The sequence below is a fragment of the Quercus robur genome, chromosome 12 (assembly GCF_932294415.1).
Source record: "Quercus robur chromosome 12, dhQueRobu3.1, whole genome shotgun sequence".
In the NCBI taxonomy this organism is placed as follows: domain Eukaryota; kingdom Viridiplantae; phylum Streptophyta; class Magnoliopsida; order Fagales; family Fagaceae; genus Quercus; species Quercus robur.
In genome coordinates, this window is record NC_065545.1 from 35,116,694 (window position 1) to 35,139,072 (window position 22,379).

The following is a 22,379-nucleotide window of genomic DNA, read 5'->3' on the forward strand; positions in this document are numbered from 1 at the left end:
GTTGGTGCCATACAGGGTTCTTATGCAAGAAAGGAAGAAACCCTAAAAGTTTTTTAAAAATAAAACTTTAAAAAAAATATTAATGAGGTGTAAATTTGTTGAACATATATTATGAAACATAAACCAAAAGGATTAACGTGTGCCATCAGTACATTGCAATTGGAAGAAGGGCGGAGATTGTACCACTGTCTCTAGCTATGAACATCCCCAACCTAATAATTACTTTTTCCGCTTCATGCTCAATGAAATTCTTCTACTTATCATGAAACAGTATGAGACTGTATTAAATTATCTTTGCAAAACATATATCTAATAGAGTTTTACTTAAACTAAACTATTGTAACACTTGATAATAACATATATCTAATAGAGTTTTACTTAAAATAAACTATTGTAATACTTGATAAGATAATTACATGTTGAAGAGAGATAATAAATATATAAGATATAAAACCTAAAATAGAAATAATCTAAAATAAAAAGAAAAATAAAATAGTGATGACGTGAAAAATTGTGGGAGTTTCAGATGTTTCGGTTATATATATATACTAGTTATAGGCTCGTGCGTTGCACGGTTTTATGAAAAAACTTATAAAATAAATGTATAAATAATTATATATTTTAATAGATTCAATAAACTTAAAAGAAAAAATTATCAAGTGTAAATAATTATCTTACTAAAATAAGGGTTTCTTTCTAAAACTAAATTAAATTGATAATTCCAAATTGTTAAATTGATAATTATTTTTAAAAAAATGTACTAAAAATTGATAAATCTATAATTAATATAATCTTGATAATATTATAAATTAAAATTAAAATTGATAATTCAAGAATACATGTGTAGAACATCTTGATCATTTGATGTAACATAAAAATCAAATAAGAAAATTGTTAAAATTAATCTATTAATTCTAACCATATTTAATCATTAATTCTAAGACCCTAACCCTAAGCGTATAAATTATATCAAAGCTAAGAAAATTAATTTAAACAAAAGGCAACCAATACACAAAACCTAATCAATTTAATAAAAACAAAATACAAAAACAAAGAAGGAGCCTTTAGAAACTTGACAATGTTTTTAAATGTTTTGAATTCATTAATTAAAATCACATGAAGACAAAAAACCAATCATAACACTAAAGAAAATAAACAAAATGAAAATAGTAATAATAAAAGAAGAAAGAATGCATACCTACATTGTCATGGGATTTAGGCATTCACATATTGAAATAAGCTTTACTTCAAAAAGGATATATAGGGTTATATATATTGGTAGAGTTCCACTTGAAATATAATTCATTTAAACCATATTGAAATTAAAGATATCTAATCATTGTGTTTGTTTTTATCCCATAAAAATTGGAATTAAAAAAAGGTCATGAATAGAATGGAAAAAAAAAAGTTGATTCAACATAACATAACATATAAAAAATTTAAAATAAAATAATTAAAAAAAAAAAGAGAAGGAGAAAGTGATTGATAGCTATAAGGAATTTATATATATATTTATAAATATTTTTAAATGCCATCAACTTAGAGATTATCAAATTAATGGAGATACATGTTTTTTTTGGGATAGATAGAGATTATCAAATTATTGGAGATATATATTGTTCCTTGGGATAGATTATATTAATCACCTCTTTAAGAATTTGGATTGTGCTTATCCCTTAATAATAAAGTTTTGTAGCTTTATATTGTGATAAAATAATATTAATTTAATAATATTAAATTTTGGAAAATTTAGATAATAAATATTATCTAAATTAAATTTTTGTATGTTAAATATTATCCCCTAATTTAAGAAATATATCCTAACAAATAAAAAATAATGTTAATTAGATGATAAATATTTCTAAATTAAATTTTTGTATGTTAAATATTATCCCTTAATTTAAGAAATATATCCTAAAAAATAAAAAATAATGTTAATCTAAGAATAAATTAGAGTCCTGGTAGTATACTATTTTTTTTTAGTTCTTTAAAATTCTAAAAATTTAATTCTTTTTTAGTTAAAGGCCCGTGCGTTGCACGATTTTATCATAAACTTATAGAATATACATTTTATTTGATAAACAATAATCTCTCAAATAATTATTATAATAAAAAAAGGAAAAAAATTTGGTATAATAATTATCAAATATAAAATGATAACACCTAATAAAATTATTATTTTGTAACCTACCAATTGTGCTCATCTATTGAGAATTTTGTATCTTTGGGAGATTGTTGAATACTTCTTTGTTCACTATATCCTTGTTCTTGTTTGTCATTGTTCTTTATTATAAAATTTTATGATTGATAAAAAATCATGTCAAACCATATTTAATGATTGATAAAAAAATAAAAATAAAAACTAAATGGATAGATTGACTTCTTTTATAGATCAAAGTGTACAACTCTAATAGTTAGCCAAAGCTATTTCAATTAGGAAAAATAAAAATCAAATTGTTATGAACAATTTATAATCAAATTTATATCAAAACATGCTTAATTGTAAGCTAAAAAGAAGATTTTTCTCCAAATCAAAATTGAGAGGACGAAAGAAACATATCACCATTAGAACCAATGTCATAAAACAAAAAATAATTTATAAAATATGCCGAAATATATTTACTGATTAATTCTCAAACCATAATCATATAAATTGTATAAATTATAGGCAAATTAGGTTAAACAAAAAACAAAAAAAAAAAATACACAAAACCTATTCAATTTAATGAAAAAAAATTAGAGCAAACAAATACATACCTAAAAGGTTGTAGGTAGAAGAAGAGAAGTTTAAAGAAAAAGAACCGTATAGTACACATTCATTATAAATTATTTAGTATATATACACTCCACATTGAAGAAATTGATATGAATAAAAAGTCTAATGTTAGTCTAATTTGTGGGAGTGTAAAGTTGAAGTCTAAATCTTAAAAAAAGTGGCAAGAGGAAATTCAAAGAATTTAGTGTTTTATTTAAATACTAAGAGTAGTTGCTGTTTTTTTTTTTTTTTTTTTTTTACATGTACTACCTTGCTGATTTTTTAAAGTGTACAACGTTGCTTATTTTATTTTATTTTATTTTTTATTTACGTGTAATAATATAATTTAAATTAAAAAATAAGGATAAGTTGAAGATTTTGGATTGTAATCAAATTGATATTGTTTATCAACTTATAAATTATAATAAGAAAATGATTAGATGAAGAATTTGGATTGCAATCAAATTATCAACTTAGAAATTATAGGAGAAGAAAATAAGAACAAAAAAAATATGTCTATTTTTAAAAAAAATCTAACAAAATTTCCGCAATTTGATGGAGAGTGAGAGAATTTTCAATTGTGTGGAAATTAGATTTCTAATCATTTTAGGAATTATAAGAGAAGAAGAATTAACATAGGATGTATGTTTATCAAAAATCTTCATCTAATACTTTATTTTTACGTGTACTATGTTGCTTTTTTGTTACACATGATAATATAATTTAAATAAAAAAAAAAAGGATTAGATGAAGAGTCTATTGATTTTAGACTTTGTTGATAACATTTTAGATAAACACAACTGCTATAATTGTAAATCAAATGCTACTTTCTTTCATTACTTGATTTGTCATATTTATCCAAAAAATATGTATATATCTATTCTTAAAATCTAAAACTTTATTAAAATTTTTGCAATTTGGTGAAGCCACTTGGCGCAACCATGGCGTCTAAGCTCTACTTTTATTATATATAATATGATATGATATGATATATATGTATATGTATGTATGTATATATTGATTATAGGAAGTTAATAGTTGTCTTTATCTATTTGGTAGTCTGTCTTATATAAATTTAAATTTTAATATTTAATAAAGAAGAGTCATAAATTTCTAAGTTATAAACTGTAGTTAGTCTCCTTAAAATACTCAATTTATCAATTTGGAGGTCTTTATTCTTTCGAAGCAACCAAAGAAAATTGTATCCATCACAATAACAACCTTTAGTTTGATTTTATTGGGCATACTTGGCTTCTTTCTGGGTGAGTTCGGAGATGAAATCCACTGAGGACAGAGTCCCTCCTTTAAGAGGGGGAAAATGTTGAACATATCTTCTTTTGACTTTTAGTTTTAGTTTTTTTGTTATTTTTATCTAAGATAGAAATCCACATAATCTAAGTGTATGTGTGTGAGATTTCCTCCTAAAAACTTAAACTCTCGATCCTTGCATTCCCACCAAACAAACATTTGTATTTGAATTGACAATCATGCTAAGAGTGCGGTGGTATCTTCTTTTGACTTGAAATTAAGATAGTTCATTCCCATAAAATTTAGGTATTGTTAACACGACTCAAAGGCACAAGTGCAATGCAATTATTCAAAAGAAGAAAATACACTTGTTAATAATTTATTGAATTATATGCATAAATTTATTTTAATTGTGTATTTTTTTAAGACATACTAACCTCATCACACACCCTTCGTGTGTGCGATGAGGCTTTTTTTTTTTAGTGTCATAATTTTTCATTTATTCCAATTTGAGATTTACACATTTTCTCATTAATATTACGCATTTAGAACTACTAATACAATCAAGAGTGTTATGAGACTAACTCCAAAAAATGAACTCTAAAAAATCATATTTGTTCATTTTTTGAAGCTTTTAGAGTTCATTTTTTGAAGCTAGCCTCATAACACTCTTAGTTGTATTAGTAGTTTTAAATACATAATATTAATGAGAAAACGTATAAACCTCAAATTTGAATAAATGAAAAATTATGACACTAAAAAAAAAAAGGCCTCATTCGTGCGTGCGGTGACTGATGAGGCTAGGTTTTTTATATATGTTTTTAACATCAAAGGTATCATCTTTGGGAGCAAAGGTAGAAAAATGTTCCAATTGCTTAGAATACATAGAAAAATGTACAAAATAAAATAGAAAACAATTCATCCATATAATTTTTTTTAAAAAAGAAATTTGTCTTCATATAAGACTTTCTTTTTCTTTTTTTTTGAGAATCTCATAAAGACTTTCTTAAGATTATTAATCCAAAAAAGAAACAAAGTGAAACTAAAATTAAAGGTCTTAATGTAATGGATTTATTCACTTTTTTTTAGAAAAAAAAAAAAAAAAAAAAAAAAAAAAAAAAAAAAAAAAAAAAAAAAAACAAAATCTAACATTTCAAATTCCAATAAGGAAGTCATGAGAACAGAACAGCAAAACAATCATCATCACCACCCAAAACAATAGCATACTCAGTGTATTGAATATCAAATGATCTATAGTGCGTTATTGAAGTGCCTGTATAAACTGATTTTTTTTTTTTTTTTTGGTAGTGTGAATATGAGTTCGAAGAAAAAAAAATACTATTGGGTGTTACGTGTATGCCCAACAAAAACTCATGTATTAAAATATAAAATTAATATTTGAAAAAAAAAAAAAAAAAAAAAGATCTGTTGTAGTGGCCATTGAATGAGGTGAAGGATGAAAGATTTAAAAAAAAAAAATTAATGGAAATTTTAAATTTATTAGATAGGGTTAGAGGGAATTTTAAACTTGCATAGTTTACCTGATTTTGGATGCATAGTTTACCTGATTTATAAGGCAATTGTTTGATAACAAAAGAAAAAAGTTTTTAACATTTCTCCCAAAAAAAGAAGAAGTTTAACAAAAGAAATTATTAGGGAAGTATGAAATTTTGAATTTGTGCATTGGTTTTTCTTGTTCTTTTTTTTAAAGAAAACGTTGAAAGCAACATATAATATTTTTTTCTACAGTTTCTTTTTTGATAATTTTTTTTTTTTTTGTTGATAAAGATAGGTTTTTTTTATTCTTAGAGTTTGAAAATTAAACTGATAGATTTATACAAAAATGGAATGCATTTGAATGATTTCCACAATTCTCTCTTATTGGCAGTTGGTAGACTTGGTAGAGGGGTTGTAAAATTGTACGCGGGATTTGAATTTTTATCAATTTCTAATAAATTTAACTTAGAAGTTTACTTATATACCTTACTTTTGGGAAGCTTAGTAAAAAAAAAAAAAAAAAAAAAAAGAGAAACGTTTAAGTCTTGATAAAAGAAAAAGAAAAGTGAAAACATTGGGTTTAGTGGTCTTATTTTGTTGTTAATAAAACCTGTGTTTTTATTTTATATATATAATTTTTATTTTGATAATTTAATTTATAAGTGGATAAAGAAATTTAAAAATCAACCGGAGAATGTCCTTATTTTTAGGCAATGTTTTAGTAGGAGTTAGAGTTGTATTTTCACTGGATTATCCTTTAAGGTCCACTTGGGAGTTCATAAGGGGAGGGAATGAAATGTAATGGAATGATCATAAAGTAAGGGAAATGAATGGAAAAGAATATAATGGAATGGAATTAAGTAACCTTGATTAGATGTTTTAAAATAAACGAATGGAAATGAATGGAACGTAAGCAATCTTGTTTGGGAGCAACATGGAAGGAATGAAATTGAATCATTTTATGACAATATTACTATTAGACCCCTATTTTTAAATAAAGAATTGAATATACAGGGGTATTTTGAGAGTTTTAGTAAAAAAATTATTAAATCTAATTTCATTCCCTCCCATTCCTCCCAATTTCGAGGGGAATGAAAATTTGATGTTTTAAGGGAATAGAGAGGAATGAGTGTTCCCTCCTACCCATTCTATTTCCTCTTACTTAAACTCTCAAATAAGGGAATGAGTTTTCCATTCTCTCCATTAAAACTCCCAAACAAGGGAATGGAAGAATATTCTAAAATGATTCTTTTCATTTCTTTCCATTCCATTCTCTCCTCCCAAGCGGAGCCTTAGTTTTGTCTCTACTTAAACATAGGGATACAGAGTTATTTTTTGACAAAAAAAATAAGGATTCCAAACAAGGAAAGCTATACAATTTGACTTTATTTTATTAAAAAATATATATTAAAAATATTATTTAATAAAATAGTAAATACATCTTAATCACTACTCTTACTTACAAGTTACAACTTTGTTAACAAAAGCCTAAAATTAATTATCCATTTTTCAAATGTTAACTATCCCTTTCCCACTGGAATTGAGATCTTCTAGAGTTTCTAGGGTACTCTACCACGTAGAATTCTTTTGATGATATGGCAAAATCTAGACCATTTATTATAAATGAAAGGTTCAGATTAAAAGAATTCTACGTGGTAGAGTACCCTAGGAACTCTAGAGGATCTCAATTCGATTGAGATCTTCTAGAGTTCCTAGGGTATTCTACTGTATAAAGTTCTATTAATCTTAACCATTTATACATAATAAAAGGTCCAGATTTTTCCATATCATTAATCCACTAATAAATCCCCTAAAATAATGGTTTAAAAAATAACTACTCATAAATGATAATTATTGCCTTACCTCTTTTACCTAAATCAAGTCTCTAAGAAAACATGAAGTCTTTCTAAAAAAAAAAAAAAAAACGTGAAGTCATCTTTTCCTTTCCCTCTTCATTTTTCAATTTGTTCCACAAATCGTTTTGGTTGTTAATTTTAAAGCATAGGTTCGACTGAAATGGGACATAGAAAAATCATATTTTATGATCCTAAGTGCCAATCATGTACTTGAAAAAAAAAAAAAAACATGTATATGCTTAATTTTAATAAAATTAATAGAAGACTAAAAAAATTGGAATGAAAACCCAGGTGTCTCTACCATTCATATATCACATATATATATATATATATATATGCTTCTTGGTCTATGTGCATAATAATCAATTTTATAAATAAGCAAATTTCTTTTGCATTTAATGCTGCAATGTCATAGCCACTATTTGCATTTAAGGTAATAACTATTATTTATGAACAGTTATTTTTTAAAATTATTATTTTTGTAGATTTGTAGTGGATTAATGATATGACAAAATTTAGACCATTTATTATAAATGAAAGGTTCAAATTAAAAGAATTCTACATGGTAGAGTACCCTAGGAACTCTAGAGGATCTCAATTCATCTCAATCCCACCCACTGGCGATTAACATTAAGGACACCAATTTTTTCTTCGCATTTATATTGTATAAAAGGTGACTATAAACTATAAAAATAATTTGTAAACTGTGTAACTGTTGACCATTATTAATTTCTAAGCAAAAAAACTTGTTGGTCAATAGTATACTTCTTTTTTATATGTTGTTGCTAAGATGAAGACTGGAGCCCAAGACATTTCATAATGGAGAAGATTCAAGCAAAATTAAATGTAAACGGATGTTCGATCTTTTCCACTAAAGTCTAGGCATGCCGCATGCATGCGGCATTCCTTTCCCCCCCGGTCCCCACGCTGTTGTACTTTGAATTTTGTTCTTTCTGTAATTAATTTTGTAGTTTTTAGCTAATTAGTCCAGTCCAGTCCAGTCTAGCATGCCTCTGCTTTTGTTGGACTGATCTTTCCAAATATTACTGTCGCATAATTGAAATGTAGGTACTTTTGTAGATGTTGGGAAAAATGTGAAAAACATTGAAAAGTACACTATAAAGAATAAAGCCTTTTTTTTTTTCTTTTTTATACATGGATAGTTGGGGTGAAGGGATTTGAATTATAGATGTTTTCGTTAGAAATACTAAGAGGTGCTAACCAGTTCAGCAATGAGGCTATTGGGCAAAAAAAAAAGGCTAAAAGCTTAGCATGATTATATTGTTGTCTTTGAGGAAATATTAGATTGTAAAGCATTCAACAATAGTGAGGATGAAGTGGTCTTATACTTACCTAGGCGAGTGAGATGATCATCTTAATTTTCATGTTGAAAATTATGAATAGACCACTTGAGAAAAAAAAAATTAAGAAAATTTAATTGGACACATTGCACAAAATTAAACAATAATTAGAAACTAAATTGGATTCTAATTGTGCTTCAATTTTAATATACATAACATAATTTTCCCCACTTAAAGAGTTTGTTAAAGGGTTCCAAGATACAACTAAGTTGGAATTATTTAAGTAGCAAACTCGGAAAACTCTAATGGTGTTAAAATCTATTAAAAACTGAATATAGAAGCCTAATTATAAATAATGAAGAGTTTCCTTTTAAAAAAGCCGCTTAACTGTTACTAGCCATTAGAGAATAAAAAATAAATAAAAAAATCTCATTTCCCTAGTTTTCTAAGAAATTCTTTCATAGAATCCTATTTCTGCAACTGTCTTTGCTTAATCAAGCCTTTTCGAGACTCCGCTCAAGCTCCCATGTACTCACTTGCCTTTTCGCCCATACTCGCTCGAGTCTTGCTTGAGCGGGCTTGACAAAATATTGTTATCATTCCTCTGTTTACCAATCAGCTGGGAACTTTGTTTCTCATTCGGCACTTGTGTTGCCACTGTGACTTGCTCAAGCAAGCAACTAAAATTTAGTTTTTCATATTTAATTCCCCTTCATTCTTTTACTTATTAAATTAAGTATGATATCACATATATATATATATATATATATTACAGCCTACACTTCTATATATCTACAAATACAACAATCTCTCACTAGGTTATAAAATTGGATAATTCTTACATGCTTCAGAAGTAATGCTCCCTTCTCTCACATGAGCAGTGGGCCCCATGGTGAGACCCACGCGTGGGGCCCACTCCTTATGTGAAAGAAGGAAGTATTGCTCCTAGAACACCTAAGTTTTTTCCTGTAAAATTTATATCTTAATTAGATGACACTTTATCAAGCATAAAAAATGTCCCATAACTTAAACCTCCCCTAGTGTAATAATCTCAAAATATCCAATAATTAAGTTAATGGTGGCTGAAACTGAAAATAAAATAAGGTTTATTTTTAAAACTTTACTTTTGCCAGATACAAGTATACAACTTTACTTTACCCACCTTGTTTTTTAAGCCCAACCAATATAAAAAAATAAACTCTCAAACGAGTTGTATATACTTTCTTTAAAATAGTAAGCAGAAACAAGAGAAAACCAATTACCATACTTATCAAACACTGGTCGAATTATTAATGCACTATTTTTATCTTTTTAAATTTCTTAGCAATCAAGAATCAACGAACTACCGTACACCTTTGATACGATAATCACTCTACAAATATAAGTATCTGTAGAGTGTGGGAGAACAAGGACCGAGATTCAAGTCTCTAGGAAGGAGTTTCACATATATATAAACTTAGATTAGGCTAGAGTATACTTTTTATCTTATAAATAAAAAATCAACAAACCTACCATGTCCTTAATTATCTTCACACAAGTCAAATTAGAAAAAGGAGAAAATGATATGTATGAATCATAAAATATCCATTTCAAACCCTTCGTACATAAGATTCTACAAGTTCTTATTTCTCAACAACCAGTCATATCTATATATAATTGGCAAGAAATCATATTAAAATAAAGAAAGGTTGAACCTTTTTTACATCATCCATTACAATCCAAACATCTACGCGGCATAGAGATACTTTTTATTTTTATTTTTTTATTCTACTATTTTTCAAAAACCAAATAAACCATCCAAGAGCTAAAAAGATGTAACAGGATGTTGGTTGAGAGACCTACAAAAAAGTGTAAATATAATTTTTTTTTAAAGAAAGAATATTTCTAGAGAGGTGATTGAAATAAAATCATATTAAAATGAATTTATGGTCTACTTTCAGTGATACAACCAAACTACTATAAAATTATCCTTTTACAAGTTTACAACAACTATTATATATTATTGCATTGATATTTCCTTGTACGTACAATCTCCTTTTTTTACGTCGGTGCTTGGGTCATCAGCTCAGGTAAGCCTTATCATGTCAGAGAACTTGTGGAGCAAGCCACTGATATGCTTCTCTTTTTTGAACATAATGACTTTAGACGTGTATATATATATATATTGCTTGAATGAAAATTTTGATTTTGTTTAAATATCAATCTAAAGTTAGAGACAAAACCTAAAAAATTAAGTGTTAATTTGTCGGCCTGTGAGAATGTAGTTTGAAAATTTTGATGTCTATAATTTACATGGAGTTCGATGCAAGTCATGTCGCGGAAGCTTCATTCTCAGTACAACTTTCGGTAATAAACTAGTCTTAGTGAGAATCTAGATAACATTGACTTTGGTGCCTAGTCCTATGCAAACATAGCGATGCAGATGTCTGAACCCTTTGATTAATCCAATGGAATGTATATATGTGGACTACAAATAAAAGTTTGATATTAGAAGTTGTTGTGTTAAGTGGTTAAGTAATTGACTTAAAAAAAAAAAAATGATGGAATGATTATCCTCACATAATAATATGTTCTGCTAATTAAATTCACAATGAATTCTAATATTCATGTGATCATCAATTAAATATATATGGTGAAATTTAATAACATTCATGTGAAAAGATGAAGTACCAAGTTATTATACTTGAGAGTTGAAAATACTTAATAATTTTCCAAGTGACTTCACTCTCCTTAGACCAAAAGGTTATCCTTCATTAAAGGCTTTAGTAAAATTTTTAATTCTTCAATAATTTGTAGTGGTTTTAAATAAAACCCTAAAATTTGAAGTGTTTTAATTAAAATAATGAACTTCTTAAATCTTTTCAATTTATGCCCTCAACGAGTCATTGTTACCTAAATATAATAGAAGTTCATGTAATTAAGCTATGACTAAAACTTACCAAACACACAAAAAAAAAAAAAAAAAAACCATTTCATGTAATATATTATAAAACTTTTGATACACTATCTGTCAATTAGTTACTCCTACACACTATGATTGTCAGGTTGTGCCAAGTAGGTTTCCTCTCCTTTTTTTTTCATACATTAAAAAATAACTAACAAAGATGTTCTAATTGAAACTTCATTGCCAAAATTTCAAACAAAAAAAAGTTTTTTTTTTTTTTTTTTTAAATACTTCAATTAAAATTCTACTTTCAAAAGTTTTTAGAATTTTAAAAGAATTTTCATTATAAGTTCATATCATTACACCATATAATTACTATATAATAAAAGTTGTGTTCTACACGTTGTGGTAGCGTCAAGTACACGACCTCTCATTTTTTATTATACATTAAAAATAATTAACATATTTGATGTGAGTAAAACTCCATTTCCAAAATTTTGAACAAAGTTTAAATAAATATATATATATATATATAACTCCAATTAAAATTCTACTACCAAGTGTTTTTAGAAATTCAAAAGAATTTTCATTATTAGTTTCAAATTCAATCCTAAATATTAAAAGAATAATGCTAAAGATACAAACTATTTTACAAAAAACTAATATTGAGAACCATTTAAAGCGATTCAATTCATGGCCTAACATAAATTCATATAAATTGTTACTAAAACTTATTTAAAAGTAAAAGTTCTGAAATTTTAAATTTTAAATTTTAAAACATATTTTGCAATATATGAGATTTGTGAAATTATATAATAATAAGTAGTTTATTTATTGTCATTAGAACATTAACAATATAATTAATATTATATAAGAATTTATAGACATTGCTTCGAGAAGCCCACAGATATTTTTTATTTGCTTTTTAAAGAATTTTTATTTTTTATGTAGAAAATTTGTGATTTTTTTTTTTGGAAAGTTTGGAGTATTCACTTATTTTAAGACACTTTGGTCTACATCAACTAGGGATGAATTTGAGAGTAAGTTTTGGGATGTAGAGACACTATTTAACCATATGGAAGGAAAAAGTATCTTACGAGGCGTTCTTGATTATAAGACTATTCTCTCATAATATATATAGGTTTTACTCGTGTGGGTATCACATATTGTGGAGGATGGTTTTATGAGACTATCTCATAAAATACCCTCTAACTATTTTATGGATATTTTAGATTCCAAATCTTTAAACTTACCCATAAGACTATTACGTGGGGTGGTACAAAGCAAGTATACAAAATCATCTCTATTAAATAAGTAGATGTGAATTATTCAAATTTATTCCAAACAAATCAAGCAATGGTGGGCCAAACTAAGTCCGTGGTGACTAATTTAAGTACCAAATTAGTATGCAATTAGCTAGCAATCAAAGAAATCCAATGGATAAGGTCCAGCAAACGTAATTGGAAATTCAAAGTTTATATTTGCCATTGTCCAAATGCTTGAGGGTCACTTCCACATTTCAATCGGTTTGGTTGGAGTCGGTATTAATTGAACAAAAAAAGAAAAGGACTGGTGGGGGGTTTTGTCGTTGAAAAAAGAAGTGTTACATAAACTTCAACTTGGCCCATTATTTTGGTTAAGGGTGAAGCAAGTTCTAGGATTCTTCCGAGTTTGAAATATATAATGTTTCATTTAGAGAAGACATGAATTACGTATGGCTTTTTTCTTGTTATATATTCCCTACAATTGTTACAGACATTAATTAATACATTATGCTAGCTTGTATGTTTATATTTAATTATAAGTTTATAACCAATGAACCATATTACTTCTCAGTTCCCATTCTATTTTTAGGTTGAATCGACAACAAGAAGATTAGTCGTGTCTGCCTCACGTGTAATTGAATTAGACAGATTTATTGATCGAGTACCCAAAAGTACAGATTTCAGATCGAGACTGTGATAGATTTTCTAGCTCTTTGAATGTGTCTTAGTCTCGAGTCTAAATTTATTGATTCAATTATATTGAATGTCGAGTTTATTAGTTAGTTGACAGTTATGCATTTTGAAGATTACAAATTCAAAAAGTCAAAGCATATAATGCTTGACAACTAGCTTATAGTTGACATAATACTATTCTAAAACTGTCTTGATCTATATGTATGTTCCCACAATATAATTTGGGACGCGTTATTAGTTGAGTGTTAAATTCTAAATCTAGAATGCTTTCCACTGCATAATAATGATTACATATATTTCATGAAATTTTTTTCTTTTTCACTAAATGTAGGTTACACGATGGAGGACCAGCCTCCATGGATTCAAGACCTCCATTTTATTAGAAAAGTAAATAACCTTGACTATATTGGCTTTTCAATTAGAAATGAGTTATCTATTGAGGGCAGTTTTACCTACTACCCTTTTGTGAACCAGAAGTTCCTTCTTGAAATCTTCCCAAGTGAAAGGGATATACTTTCTTGGGTTGGTGCTTGGGTCCGTCACCATGAGCTGAGGAGGGCAGACTATGATTGCAGAACTTGATGGGCTGAGAAAATATGCAGCTGATAGCCTCTGTTTCTCTTTGTTTACCACTGCTCTGTGTACAACACTCTTTAGCCTCCCATTAGTCCATGCCTACAAAGTTGGTAGTGACTATAAGTGTGCATTAATTGATGGAAATAAATACACTAAATTGTTAGTATTTGTTAAATATTAGCTATGATCTATTCCAGGTTGAATATGCTTGAATAGATATGGAAGAGTGAAGTATAAAATAGGAACGCAAGAACAGTAGGGTTAGGTTGAATATTCAACCTTATGGGCTACATCCATGGAAGACATCCTTAAAGACTACATCTTTATTATATAAGAGTGTAGTACAAAACATGTGTTATAATGAACCATAACATTGGTATATATAGTAAACTAAACCTTAGACTAATAGACTTCTAATACAAGTAGGAGACTTGATTTACATACAAAGTAGAATTAGACTTGAACCTATACTAATTGGTTAATATATCTGTAACAATATTATCTGTTAAACTCATTAAGATTATTAGTTTTAACAAACAAATATTCAAATTTTCTAACATCCAAATACTATTTGGTATTTGTTGCCAATAAGAACGAGTGGTAGAACTTAAATCCTAGATCAAATATTATTAAGCAGAACACCCGACGTGCAGGTCATGAGAGTGAGTTTCTGTCATTCTCTTTTGGGTCTTGATCTAGGCCCAGCATCCATAATGAAGTCCACGTTGGCTCTTTCATGAGGTTATTTAGACAATTGTCTATGGCCCAAGTGAATGAAGACCTAAAATAGTTTTTTTTTTCCCCTTAATTTACCATACTAATATATGCATCATTCAGATTTTAAATCCTCTTACTCTATATTCGATGTAAAATAAAAATTTTAAAAAGAAGCAAACTTTAAGATTTTTTTTTCTTTATTTTTTGTGAAGCAGTTCATGTATAGCTGAAAATGGAATCAATCTCTCTCTCCTTAAGCTTTCCCATCAAGCATCTTTCTTTGAGTCTCTCTACAAGCACCCTTATATCAAATCGCTTTCTTTTTTTCTTCTTTCCATTTATGTTACACCTAAACTTATTCTTCTAAGGTTAACGCAATACTTTTTTTTTCAGATAACTAAAATATACTTTTGACCCTTAGTTCTTAAATTGCATCGAGCCGACTCTTACAAAGTCATTTGAACCATTTCAAAAAATGGGGGGATTACCTCAAGGGTGTCACCAATGTTGATGACAAAAGAATTGGGGATAGGTCGGATTCCAACCCATTGGTGGTCAGTCTTTAAGACTTGAAGTCCACCAACATGGTCTTGTAACAATATTGTGAGAGCATGGGGGTCTGAATGGCTCCCAAGTCCTAGACATTTTTCTGGAAGGGGACAAGGAGGATATCTGTTGATTCTGATCATGGTATAGCCTCTTTCTCTTCAAAGCTCTTTGTAAAGAAGTCATCTTCAAGGCCCAATCCATATGCCAACATCTCAAAAATTTTCATTCCTAGTTTGTCCAACTCATGCATGTACTCAATCATTGCATCACTGAAATATTATGAAACTAAAGTTAATGTAAACGTAAAAGCAGCACCCAATATGGTAAACAAGAGAGTAAGAATAGTGATTAAAAAAAATCTGGTGTGTTTTTGTGTGTCGGTGTCAAAATATCAAGAGTACTCTAACCTAGTAACATGTGTGTGCACACACACTTCCATCGGTGTTCATGTGAAGGCGCATTCATGCATATATATATATATATATATATATATGAGATGGGTTCAAGTTACATCTGGTGTAACTCTTTAGAGTTACACCTTTTCTATACCATTGGATTTAAATAGATCCAACGGTTAAAAAAAACACTCATTAATGATAATATTCTGACTATAATCTCATTAATTACCCTTTATTTATTACCTTCCATACCTATCTTTAAACCAAAAAAACAAGGTTTACGTTTTTCTCTCTCTCTCTCTTTCTCTCTCCTCCATAATTCACGTTTTTCTCTGCTCTCTCTTTCTCCTCCATCACTCAAATCCCTCAAAGATGCAGTTGAAATTTTGGAAAGCTGAGTTGAAGAAGGAAAAGTGATACATGCGAATTAAAATCTGTAAAATCTTTCCAAGTCTTAAATGGGAAAAATGTTACATTAGATCTTATTGGGGATCACATTTTAAACACCAGCGTCCAAGACCAGATTACTTATTTGCTGCAAGACTATGGTGTATTAATATGTACATGATTTAGTTCCTTTTTAGTTCCTTTCCTTCAAAAAAAAATTACAAGATAATGAAGGCAAGCTGTGAAGCTGATAACAACAACGTTGGGAATTACAAGCGTAACATAGATTAAGTTTAATTTGAAAATAATTATTTTTAGGTGATGAAATAAATTTCGGCCAACACTTTTATAGATCCTTAAAGGCTTGAGTACAGGAAAGCATTTGGTTTTTCCTTGGTTTTGTGGATGTTCTTGGAGTCATCTTTTGGTCTGGATTTTTTTAATTATTTTATTCTGTGGATGTTGATAAACTTTTGCTTTTGTCCGCTCCTCTTAACAACTTGTCTGGCCTCAAGAATGGGAAAGAAAAAAATTCAGTATGAGGATAGATGGGCTGGACACGCAGGATATTAGATCGTACCATTTTTGACAGAAAAAGACATGATAATGTCCAAGCCGTGGAGGTGGAAGAGTGATGGAGGAGAGAGAGAAACATATAACTTTTTTTGGGTTTAGAGATAAGTATAGAATGTCATAAATAAGGGATAATAAATGAGATCTTAATCAGAATATTAGCATTAATTAATATCTTTTTTGACCGTTGGATTTACTCAAATCCAATGGTTTAGAAAAGGTGTAACTTTTTAGAGTTACATCAGATGTAACTTGAACCCATCTATATATGAGATGGGTTCAAGTTACATCTGGTGTAACTCTTTAGAGTTACACCTTTTCTATACCATTGGATTTAAATAGATCCAACAGTTAAAAAAAACACTCATTAATGATAATATTCTGACTATAATCTCATTAATTACCCTTTATTTATTACCTTCCATACCTATCTTTAAACCAAAAAAACAAGGTTTACGTTTTTCTCTCTCTCTCTCTCTTTCTCTCTCCTCCATAATTCACGTTTTTCTCTGCTCTCTCTTTCTCCTCCATCACTCAAATCCCTCAAAGATGCAGTTGAAATTTTGGAAAGCTGAGTTGAAGAAGGAAAAGTGATACATGCGAATTAAAATCTGTAAAATCTTTCCAAGTCTTAAATGGGAAAAATGTTACATTAGATCTTATTGGGGATCACATTTTAAACACCAGCGTCTAAGACCAGATTACTTATTTGCTGCAAGACTATGGTGTATTAATATGTACATGATTTAGTTCCTTTTTAGTTCCTTTCCTTCAAAAAAAAATTACAAGATAATGAAGGCAAGCTGTGAAGCTGATAACAACAACGTTGGGAATTACAAGCGTAACATAGATTAAGTTTAATTTGAAAATAATTATTTTTAGGTGATGAAATAAATTTCGGCCAACACTTTTATAGATCCTTAAAGGCTTGAGTACATGAAAGCATTTGGTTTTTCCTTGGTTTTGTGGATGTTCTTGGAGTCATCTTTTGGTCTGGATTTTTTTAATTATTTTATTCTGTGGATGTTGATAAACTTTTGCTTTTGTCCGCTCCTCTTAACAACTTGTCTGGCCTCAAGAATGGGAAAGAAAAAAATTCAGTATGAGGATAGATGGGCTGGACACGCAGGATATTAGATCGTACCATTTTTGACAGAAAAAGACATGATAATGTCCAAGCCGTGGAGGTGGAAGAGTGATGGAGGAGAGAGAGAAACATATAACTTTTTTTGGGTTTAGAGATAAGTATAGAATGTCATAAATAAGGGATAATAAATGAGATCTTAATCAGAATATTAGCATTAATTAATATCTTTTTTGACCGTTGGATTTACTCAAATCCAATGGTTTAGAAAAGGTGTAACTTTTTAGAGTTACATCAGATGTAACTTGAACCCATCTATATATATATATATATATACACGTATATATTTTTTCATAGACTAAATTATAGTTTTGGGTCTTTGGTCCTTAAAAATTCAGGATTATATTCATTTTGACCCTTTATATTTTAAAATTTTTATTTTGAAGTTTTATGTTTGATTTCATTTTCATATTGGCCTATTATGTTTCAAAATTTTCATTTAACCTTTCGTGAAAAAGAAAAATTTTGAAATGTAAAGCTGAATCAAACATTAAAAGTCAAAATGAAAAGTTTGAAATATAAAAGGCTAATATGAAAACAAATAAATATAAAGTTCCAAAATGAAAAAAATCTCAAACTTGAAGGATTAAGTGTGTATTTAGTCTTTCCATATGGATAATTAAACACACAAATAAAAATTGCTATAACTACTATGTCAATATGTTTACAGTAACACATGTTTAGTAGTTACTAAGTCTATTTATTTATTTTTGACATAGTAGTTACTGGTATCTCTAGTTAGGTTATCATCAATTATAATTTTTGCATTCTCCAACTATGATCAGGATTCAAGAGCTCTACTATACGCATGATCAAATCACAACTTAAGCTGCTCAAGATGTTTTTTGGATTAGTTTTTCTCTTTAAGCTTATTAATTTATTTGCTTATACATAATTTTTTTTAATTTTACTTTTTTAAGATCCAAAAATATCTTTATCCGCTTTAAACAAATCAGAATAAAACTAATCCAAACACATACTATAAGCAGTAGTGTAAGTTGGAATCCATGTTTGTCACTCTATAACTTCCATTATTCCCCACCCCCCCCCCCCCCCCCTTTTTTTTACCTCTTATGAGAAAGAAAGATTACCTAAATGGCTGGTGTTGATCACCAAACACCTTTGTTGCAAATGCAACAACATGTTTGGGTGACTGAAGTAGTTGTAAGATCTCAGCCCAAGGTAAATTTTTCCCATAATCAGGATTTGTGGCACTGTAGCCCAATGGTAAACTGGCAGATCTTGCACCCTTTAGCTTCTGCTCCATAGGAAGATCAAAAAGCTCATTCAAACTTAATTTCACGTTCTCTATGACTTTCAAATCAACCCCATGATCTACTAATTTGAAGAATCCCCAGCTGGAGCTAGCATTTACCATGGCTTGGCACAAAATCTCATAATCTTGGCTCTTTTTCTTTTTCTCATCTAAAATTCCCTGGAGGCTTATAATAGGAATGTCATCCCCATCTGCAAATTCATCATAATTTATTGCTGGCCATTCTTCCTTGGACCATATGATATTTTTGACACAAATTGTGATCCATGGAGGAGAGTGACTCAACATGTCGTTCTTCAATTTCTAGAGCCATTACAAGGTTTTGACTTTTGAGGCATTTCCTCTCAATCAATGGGAGCATATATATATATATATATATATATATATATATAGTACGAAATGATTTGGTCCCATAGCCTTTTTACCCTGTATGCCTAATCCTATTCTTTGTTATAATCAATTGAATATTTGTTGGAAATTTCGAGGAATATAGTGGATTATAGTAATGATTCTCTTGGATTCTAATATAACTATTGTCTTGAAGTGGATCATGATTCATGAGTATTTGTTGGAAATTTTGAGGAATTTAATGGATTATAGTGTAGTATTCATAGAGTCTAGAATAGATATTGTCTTGAAGTGGTTTTTTAAAGTTAAATTATTAATTTGATAATATAATTACTAGATAAAGATTAATTTGGCATCTCAACTATTAAATTGTATCAATTTAGTGTTTCAAGTTTCGAAATTAAATAATTTTGATTCTTTAGTTTCCTCTTCATGTCAATTTTTGATGGAATTAATAATAAAATTAACTTGATTTTAAAATCTTTGCATTTTCTGTAATAACCTTAAACATTTGTTCCATTTGACACATTAATTAATTTTGTTAAAATTTAAAGGGAAACAAATTTAAGAATGAATCAATATAATTTTGAAAGTTGATGAATTAAGTTGACAACATGAAGAATTTTAATGAACAGTTAGATGACCGATTAAATAATTCAAATATTTAGTGAAGAAACCTAAGATTCTATGGATGCACAACTCTCACTCTAAAAAACAACTAGGATCCCATACAAGATGTTTGGCTCTAGCAGCCGCCAATGAATGCTCAAAACAACAATATTAGCATAATAATTAGTCGGCCAATGGGCTACTCTGCAAAGAGTTACACATTCTACTCTCTTACCCAAATAATAATAATTAGAAAAACATGAACTGTTATTTGTCCTCAGAAATTTTTTTTTTTAAATGAACTGGTATTTGATACAAGATGGCCTTTCATCACGTTTTGCCCCCACATGCATGTCAGGAACATTCGATCAAACTTGTTTTTTATCGCCTATCATTCAATTGAATTAGGACTTTCGTTGTTTAGTTCTTTTTTTATTTAATTATGAGTTACATCGATTAAGGATGTAAAGGTATAGAAAAAGAAACAATATTATTAAGTTACAAAACTCTTAACTTTTTTTTATTTAACTTGTCCGTTTCAATCACAATTGGTAAAATCTTATATTCTCAAAAATATATATATATATGGATGAATCTCATTATCATGTAATGAGTAATATATTAAGTTTTTAAAATAGACTTATAATACATTACATAACTATTTTTTTTTTTTTTTTGAAACCAATACATTACATAACTAAAGTACCACTACAAAAGGATCTAACATTTTATAGTAATAGTCTTGAGTTATAAAGACTGAAACTCTAACACACACAACCGATGTGGGATAAACATTCCTATATTTTTTTTGAGGAAACAGTAATGCTTATTAGAACACACAAACACGAAAGTAATATATAAAGTTTTTTTAAACAGACTTATAATATATTACATAACCAAAATACCACTACAAAATGGTCTAACCTTTATTTAATTGATAAATCACCAATATACCATAAAATAAAATGTCCAAAGATTATGAAAATAAGACATGTATAATCATTATATCTTAGCTTGTAACTTGCAATATTCAAATATTAATCCAATTGTATTCGCATCTTTTGTGGTGCTCAGTGTATAAACTCATGTGTTTAGAAGTAATTTTAATATCGACTAATCATGAATCGACATGTGGCACAACGATGATGCTCATGTCTAGTGATTTAAAACCAATCTCACATAACATAAAGAACCCGTTTGGTCATGGAGTTCAAAAATTGTTGTTTAAAAAGGTGTGAAAACTATAGTTCAAAAAGTGTTGTTGAAAAACGTGTTTTTAGTGTTTATAAAACAAAAAAATGTGTTTGGTATGATGGTTTAAATAACATGTTTCAGTGTTCCAAAACATAAAATTGTGTTTGGTATGTATGTGTTGAATTTAAAAAAAAAAGTTGACCAAAGTATGAAATAAACATTTTTTAAATTGGGAGTGAGAATACATCTATTCCTGTTGCTCCTCTCTTTCCTTCTTTACCCCTTCTCTTCCCTGAGAGCAGAAAACCAAACCCACGCACAGTCCTCATCTCCATCGACGCCTTAAAAGAGAACACGGCTGGGCTTCACGTTCCTCGGATCTCATCTCCACTATCAGCACTCCAAGACCCAGCAACTAATTGAGCTTTTGTCGCCGCCGACCCATCACTCCAAGATCCAGGTTTGAATCTCACTTTCACCTTGCTTGTCAATGGGTTTTTGTCTAAAGACTGAACAGTTCCGTCTTCACTCACAGATTTCTCAATTTTTTGTTTTTTTTTTTTCCTCACCAATCAGGAAAACCCATTTTTTCTGTTCTTTGTTTGCTATTGAAACAATATTTGATTTACAATCCAAACATACACGCCCTACATTCTCGAAATCTTTTGCTGTTGAAACAATATTTGATTTACAACCCATTCGATTTTTCATTTTTCTTAACACTCTATTTGGTTGTCAAGAAAGCGTCGCAAGATTAAAATAAATAAAAAATAAATAAAAAGGCTAACAAATCTTTTGAACTCTAAATTAATATTTCTTGTGGTTTTTCCTAGGGTTTCTCAACTACCAAACTCCAATGTTGCTTGCTTGCTGTTTGAAATTTGAGGATCTTTTGAGTGTGATTTTTAAGCTAATATGAAATTCTTTGTAGTTGATTATTAGTTTCATTAGTGAATTTTTACTATTAGTTTTAGTTGATTGGGTTTAGTTTAATTATTCATGAATTTAAGCTTGGTGAATTTGATGATTTTGCGGTAGGTTTGACTGAATTTTGTTGAATTCAATTTGGATATGATGGATATAATGTGGTGCTGTTGAGACCAATTCCT

General features: G+C 28.7%; 1 pseudogene; it reads right to left on the reverse strand.

Moving 5' to 3' along the window:
- Positions 1–13,928: 13,928 nt before the first annotated feature.
- Positions 13,929–19,432, reverse strand: LOC126710076 (gibberellin 20 oxidase 1-like; annotated as a pseudogene).
- Positions 19,433–22,379: the final 2,947 nt, after the last annotated feature.